Source organism: Octopus bimaculoides, chromosome 22 (genome assembly GCF_001194135.2).
Source record: "Octopus bimaculoides isolate UCB-OBI-ISO-001 chromosome 22, ASM119413v2, whole genome shotgun sequence".
Classification (NCBI taxonomy): Eukaryota; Metazoa; Mollusca; class Cephalopoda; order Octopoda; family Octopodidae; genus Octopus; species Octopus bimaculoides.
In genome coordinates, this window is record NC_069002.1 from 12,722,364 (window position 1) to 12,730,713 (window position 8,350).

The window sequence follows — 8,350 nt, forward strand, 5'->3', positions numbered from 1 at the left end:
GACCCTCTCCGTGACTTTCATTACCTGATCTAACAACTTGATACCTCTAATTATTTGTATCTAAGGCGTCACTTTTACCTTTGTAGCAGTTGACTCAAAGAAGCCTGTCGTATATATGTATATATATATATATATATATATATATATGTTTGTGTCTGTGTTTACGTCCCCGTAACTTAGCTGTTCAGCAAAAGAGACCGATAGAATAAGTACTAAGCTTACAAAGAATAAGTCCTGGGGTCGATTTGCTCGACTAAAGGCGGTGCTCCAGCATGGCCACAGTCAAATGACTGAAACAAGTAAACGAGTAAAAGAGTAAGAGTATATGTATATGTGTGTGTGAGTATGTGTGTGTCTATATACACATATATCTATTTATAAAAGAAAGTAAGAAAATGGAGATATAACATTTGATAAAAATTTATTATTTGCAAAAATAAATCATAGTCCCTTACAGCTGTTTCAATTAAGCCTAATGTCAGGTTGAATAAAAACCAAGCAACGTTTTGAACCATGAAGAATTTGTACCTAAGTTTTGTAAAGTTTTGAATTTTTTCTAAATATTCCATTTCTTTTTTTTTTTTTTTTTTCTATTGTCTGATATTACAGACATAGACTTGCCCAAATGCATCAATAAACTAAAATTAATATTCTTTCCACCGTTGTTACAATCATCTGAAATGGAACTGTCAAAGTGCGATATTCGAGCAATTTTGCTGTTCAACTACAAAAAAGGATGTGAAGCAGCTGAAACTGTTCACGATATCAATGGAATGTTTGGCGGGGAGGTGACCAGTGAGTGGTCAGCTCGAAAATGGTTTAAACGATTTCATAGTGGAGACCTGTCTTGAAGATCATGAACATAGTGAATGCCCATCTGTCATCGATGACGGTCAATTAAAGACCATCATTGAGAAAGATCCACATAAAACCGCTCGAGAACTGGCAAAAGAACTTCAAGTGAGCCAGAAAACTACCTGCAACCATTGGCATGTGAACGGAAAATCAAAAAACTTGATTTGAATGAAAATCAGAAAATGCGTAAATATGAAATTTGCTCATCACTTCTTCTCTGTAACCAGACCGATCCATTTCTTGACCATATTGTAACTTGCAATGAAAAGTGGATTCTGTACAATAATAAAAAACATTCCTCATAGTGGATGGACCAAAATGTAGCACCGAAAACTCTGCCTAAACCCGAGCTCTTCAAAAAGAAGGTTATGGTGACTGTTCGGTGGTGTACTGCTGGACTCATCCACTATAACTTCTTAAAACCCAGAAGAACCATTACTCCTGAAACATATAGCCATGAAATTGTCAAAATGAACGAAAAATCACAACTTCTCCATCCCAGACTGGTCAACCGAAGAGGGCCAATCATTCTACATGACTACTTGACCATACGTTTCACTAATGACACTCCAGAAATTGAGGGAACTTGGCTACAAAGTTCTTCCTCACCCAGCTTATTCCCCTGACCTTTCTCCTACTGACTACCACTTTTTCAAGCACCTTGATGGTTTCCTGTGAGAAAAGGGGTTCAAAATTCAAACTGATGCTGAAAGTCCATTCAAAGAGTTCATCAGCTTCAGAACTCCAGATTTTTATGTTACCAGAATAAACAAACTTGTAACTCATTGACAAAAATGTGTTGATTGTAATGGTATTACTTTGATGAATAAAATACTTATACACGCATATAAGCACAAGCATAGTTGTATAAAGAAGCGCCAATCTCTAACTGTAGAGAGAACTTGTGGAAGAGGTAGACCCAGGAAGACATGGGATGAGGTGGTGAAGCATGATCTTCAAATGTGGGGGTTTCACAGAGGCAATGACAAATGATCCTGACCTTTGGTGATTTACTGTGCTTCAGAAGACTTCATAAAGCCAATTGAAATCGTAGTTGTGGAATGTAACAGGCACCTGTTATGGTGGCATGTAAAAACACTTGTGCTGGTGACTAACTGATGATGATGATGATGATACATATACATACGGAAAAAACAACAAGACACAAAAGGATGTACACATTGAATGTAGCAGTAGATTGAGAAAGTTTTAGATGGAAAAAAGAGTGAGGCAAGATGTTTTGAGCATGACTCTTTATCGGAAAGAGGAAAAAGTCCAAGGAGAAGGAAAAGGATTGTCTGAGAGAAGCATGTGTGTCATTACATGAGCGAAAAATATCTGACTGCAAGTGGTGAGAGATAGAGAAAGTTTTTGAAGGCAGGAAAATGCAAAAATTGCCAGTGAATGTGTGTGGTAATATCTGTGTGCATTTTTGTTTGTGTTTATGTGAGGGAGTGAAGACAATAGGTTAGTAGCAGTAGGAAGATATAGTGGTGGATGGATATGTTGTGGAGAGGCAAAGTGATGTGTGTGAGTGTATGTGTTTGCGTGTGTGTGTGTGTGTGTGGATGAAGAGTTTTTGTACTTGCTAGGATATAGAAAAATGTGTGTGTGTGTGCATGATAGATAGATAGATAAATAGATAGATAGATAAATAGATAGAGAGATAGATAGATAGATAGGTAGGTAGATAGATATGTATGTGTCTTTGTGTTGTCCCTTCACTGTTTGACAACTCCCAAACAGTGGAAGGAACCCATAGTAGAGGGAGACCCAGGAAGACATGCGATGAGGTGGTGAAGCATGACCTTCGAACGATGCAATGAGAAAAGACTGAGACCTCTGGAGATATGCTGTGACTGAGATGACCCGTCAAATAAAGTGAGATCACAGCTGTTGCTTACACCAGTGTTGCATAACCAGCCCACTCAAAAAAGTACCTTTGGATCGTAGGGCGACATGCCATGCTTGAGGAAACCTATTGAGTCAACTACATCAAGATCAAATCAAACCACAATCAAATGGAAATTGTAGTTGTAGCTGATGCCAGCGCCGCCTGACTAGCTCCTCATGCTGGTGGTATGTAAAAAGGACCATCTGAATGTAGTCGGTTCCAGCCTCCTCACCTGACTGGCTCCTGTGCCAATGGCATGTAAAAAGTACAATCCGAACATGGTCAATGCTAGTGCCACCTTGACTGGCTCCCGTGCTGGTGGCACACAAAAAGCACCATCCAAACGTGGTCGATGCTAGCCCCCTCTGGCTCCTGTGCCGGTGGCACATAAAAAGCACCCACTACACTCTCAGAGAGGTTGACATTAGGAAGGGCATCCAGCTGTAGAAACACTGCCAGATCAGATTGGTGTCTGGTGTGGCTTCTTGGCTTCCCAGACCCCAGTCGAACCATCCAACCCATGCCAGCATGGAAAACAGACATTAAACGCTGATGATGATGATGATATATATGTATATATCTATATATATGTATAAGTATATATTGCAGATATATATGTATATGAATAGAAGCCTGCCATATATAATTATATATTTATGACAGGCTACTTTCAGTTTCCATCTACCAAATCCACTCACAAGGCTTTCGTTGTCCTGGAGTTACAGTAGAAGCCACTTGCCCATTGTGCACACTGTAGGACTAAAGCCAATCCATGAGTCAGTCTAATATTTTATACATGTAAAAGTTTTATTTGTGTAAGACTCGTCTGTAAATATGATCATTCAACAATAAATTTAGTTTACCCTTTAGCATTTAAACCTACCAAATTCAGCTCAAGTATTCTACATGTTTTACATTCAAACTGACTACATCTAACCTCTCACACATAACTTACACTAACATTCTGACGCCTTTGATGGGAACCCAGTAAGGTTCGAAAATCGATTAAGGTTGCTCATGGTTTTAACAGCGGTGCATCAGCATGGCCGCAGCTCTGAGCTGAAACTAGAGGGGAAAAAAAAACAAAACCATATCTTCAAAACCCGCAAAGCTATAAGATAAAGCATGATTAGTTCAAAACAATTTGAATAAAAAAGAATTTCATTTGACAGAGTAATCTGAATACTAAAGAAGAGTACAACTATCAGAAACAATGTTAGTTATTTCCTGTAGGTTTGTGTGTCACTCGCTCTTAATTGACTCATGTTCTGTGATAATGACTGAAAAATTAATGTAAGATTAGAAAATAAACAGTTTAATTGACTGGAAATTCCAACTTTGGGTGCAGTCTTAGTGATAAACCCCTAGATTTGACCCTACCCTGTCATGCCATATTCCTGTTATAATGAGAATACATTGAACATTATCTCTACCAGATCCCTGTTGTTGGCACTCCGTCGCTTACGATGCCAAGGATTCCAGTTAATCTGATCAACGGAACAGCCTGCTCGTGAAATTAACGTGCAAGTAGCTTAGCACTACACAGACATGTGTACCCTTAACGTAGTTCTCGGGGATATTCAGCGTGACGCAGTGTGTGACAAGGCTGACCCTTTGAATTACAGGCACAACAGAAACAGAAACCGCGATCCTATGAACACGAGTCCGCTGCCCTAACCATTGAGCCATTGCGCCTCCACCATATGCTGCTAAGTCACAGAGAAAGAATAAATTTCTAAATATTTTTATTTTATTGGCTTTCAGTCTGTAAGGTGTTTTTGCACTATAGATGTATTCTTTCTTTTATTCTTTTTTTACGTGTTTCAGTCATTAGACTGCGTCCATGCTGGAGCACTGCCTTAAAGAAATTTAGTCAACTGAATCAACCCTAGTACTTTTTTTCAAGCCTGGTGCTATTAGTCTCTTTAGCCAAACTGCTAAGTTACAGGGACATAAGCAATTCAACACCAGTTGTCAAGCAGTGAGGGGGACAAACACAGACACACATGTTTCTGTCTACTAAATCCAGTCACAAAGCTTTGGTCGGCCCAAGACTATAGTAGAAGACAGTTGCCCAAACTACTATATAGTGAGACTGAACCCAGAACCATGTGGTTGGGAAGAAAGCTTCTTTGCCTGTGTTTTATATGTAATTATTAAATTATATTTATAATCCCCTTTATTGGGTTTTGTTATGGTGTGTGGTGTGTGGAAAAATTGGTTTACATGAAACCAGTTCAGAGTGCAAAAAATGGTGGGAATGATAAGCAGGTTGAACCCTACTCTTTTTAAGCACTGGATTACAGGGCCTGTTCTGATATGAGGGTCAATATCAACAACTAAGAGATAAAAAAAAAATACTTTGCTCAAATATTTGCTCGGCTGACTGTCATTGAAGCTAACAAAGCTGTAATTTGATAAAACTAGGTCAACAGATATAAAACCACTCCTTGCTATATCCCAGTTCTTAAACAGATTTCAAATATTTATGCATTTATGACTGTATTCAGGAAACTAAATGGTCTGGTTCATTTTAGAAGTTTTCCATAACAGATGTCAGAGGAAGAAGAGCAGTGCTTGTGACTGGTTTTTCTAGGGTCTCATGTTGGGTTGGGCTGGAATAAAGGGACTCATAGGAAGCCAGGAAGAATTTATGCTTGAACAGGAGACCTGACCTAAATGCTCATGACATTGAGTATACTCCATGAAAGCATTCATAGACCAGGTAGTAGTATTAAACTGAATGATGTGTATATGTATATATCTGTGTGGGTGTCTTGGTATGTGTGTGTGCATATATGTATGTATGTGTATGAATATATATAACACACCAACACCAAGTGGTGGTGGGAGACACACAGACACACTTATATCTATCTATCTATCTATCTATCTGTATATATATGTGTGTGTGTGTGTGTGTGTATGTGTGTGTATGAATATATATATATATATAAACACACCAACACCAAGCGGTGGTGGGAGACAAACACAGACACAAAGACACACCCTTATAGATATCTATCTATGTGAGGCTTCTTTTAGTTTCCATCTAACAAATCCACTGAAAAAGCTTTGGTTATTTGCCCAAGGTGATATGCAGTGGGACTGTACCAGGAATCATGTGGTTGGGAAGCAAACTTCTTACCACATACATACATACATATATATATATTTATACAGAAGGCTATCATCCATGGCTCTAAGAAGTTTTTAAGCTTCAAGCGGTCTATGACAGGTATAGAGATCAGTGTATGATCAGAAATAATATCAATTTATTGGCATGAAAGACTACACACTTTCTCCCATAATGAAGTCACAAGGAAATTCGATAGAATTAAAGGTTCTGTATAGCTCAGGGTTAGCAACATGTACTGATACAAATCATCATCATCGTTTAACATCTGCTTTCCATGCTGGCATGGGTTGGACGATTTGACTGAGGACTGGTGAAACCAGATGGCAACACCAGGCTCCAATCTGATCTGGCAGAGTTTCTACAGCTGGAAGCCCTTCCTAACGCCAACCACTCCGAGAGTGTAGTGAGTGTTTTTACATGCCACCGGCACGAAGGCCAGTCAGGCGGTACTGGCAATGGCCATGCTCAAAATGGTGTAATTTATGTGCCACCTGCACAGGAGCCAGTCCAGCAACTCTGGCAATGATCTCGCTCGAATGTCTCTACACGTGCCACCGGCACAAGTGCCAGGAAGACGACGCTGGGCACAGATGCCATCACAATTTTGGTTTCGCTTGCCCCAACAGGTCTTCGCAAGCCGAGTTTTGTGTCCAATGAAGGAGAAGACGTTGGCATGGGTGCCAGTCGTCGAATTTAAAAATCTGAATTGAGGTAGTGGAACAGGTAAAATGCAGGCTACATATGTTTCTTAGCTAGCTGATCCTGAACTTAACTAGTCATCAGGCTGAGAATACCTTTTTTCAACTCACGTCTGCAGTGAGTTAACTTGGAAATTCCAAGAAGCAATGTAACCTTCATTTTATTAAGATATCCTCAGCCTGATGAATAGCTTAGTTGAGTACCCCTCATTCAGTAATTATTACATCAGATGAGCAACTAGCAAAGAAACATATGTAGCCTGCATTTTACCCGTTCCACTCCCTCAATTTGGATTGTCTATGTATGTGTGTGTGTGTCTGAATGTATGTTTTCTTTGGATATGAAAGGTCTCAGGTTCAATCCCCAGCATGGCCACAGTCCAATAACTGAAACAAGTAAAAGATGAAAGATATATATCATCATCGTCTTTAAAGTCTATTTTTTCATGCTTACGTGGGTTAGACAGAGTTCATTGAGACAAATTTTCTACAATCTCATGTTCATGTCACCAGTAAGCAAGCAGGTAATATTGCTCCATGGCCTGGCCAGACATGTTCTTGCAGAATATTTGACATGAATGACCCTGCTTATATGACCATGACAATCAACCATACATCTCTGGAATTGAACCCACATCTCTCATTTTCATGCAATAAGTGTGGGTTTGATTCCCACGTGTGCTAACACCCATTTTTTTCTGTCATGCATTTAAAGGGTAACGACCCCCTTCAGTCATGAATGACCATGAGATTGCACAAGTCCAGGCAAGGTTGTTTATGGAAGGCCAGCAGTCGCCCATGCATATCAGCCTCCCCTCTCCACACCACCGATGTTATTCAAAGGAAAGACAAAAATCCAATACAACTTGACACTAGTGACGTCACAACTCATTTCTATAACTGAGTCAACTAGAACAACATGAAATAAAGTGTCTTGCTCAAGAACACAACACACAGTCCAGTCCAGGAATTGAACTCATTACCTCATAGTTGTAAGCCTGATGCTCTAACCACTGAGCCATGCACCTTCACAAAAGTGTGAGATGCTTACAGCGCCTAGGTTTCCCAGATGGTCACCCATCTAAGTACTCACTTGACTTAATGTTGCTTAACTTCAGTGATCAGATGAAAACCAGTGTTTTCAATATGATATGGCCACCCCAATATTCGACTATTTTCTATAGTCAATATTCAGTGAAAAACTATATTTACAAAATTTACACTAGCCACCATTTCTTAACTTTTGCAAAATAAGAACATAAAACTATAATTTTGACAACAGTCAAATATGTCATGAATTTAAAAAGTTTAAGAAGGGATTTTAAATTCTCAATCGCAGAATAATGCTAATAATATAGCCTAAACAGGATAAACTACCCCTATTTTGCAGAGAAAAGTGTAGGTGGCTAGCTGTTATTTACGTTTGCCATAATTTGAAATTTAACATATGAGAGCGTCTCATAAAGCGAGATTTATATATCTTAATTTGCAGAGGAATTTGTAGTGGGTAGCTTAGCTTAATCGGTCAAAGCTTCGTGACATGTAGTCACGGTGATGTGAGTTCGAGTCCACAGCTAGCCACCTACACTTTTCTCTGCAAAATAGGGATAGTTTATCCTGTTCAGGCTATATTATTAGCATTATTCTGCGATTGAGAATTTAAAATCACTTCTTTAACTTTCTAAAAAGACATCTCAATGCTTCTAAAAGCAAACTTCGTTTATTTCTTTACGTTTGTCGTAATTTGAAATTTAACATATGAGA

At 39.0% G+C, this 8,350-nt stretch overlaps 1 pseudogene; it reads right to left on the reverse strand.

Annotated features, from left to right (window-relative positions):
* Positions 1 to 7,630: 7,630 nt before the first annotated feature.
* LOC128250576 (5S ribosomal RNA) lies at positions 7,631 to 7,749 on the reverse strand (annotated as a pseudogene).
* Positions 7,750 to 8,350: the final 601 nt, after the last annotated feature.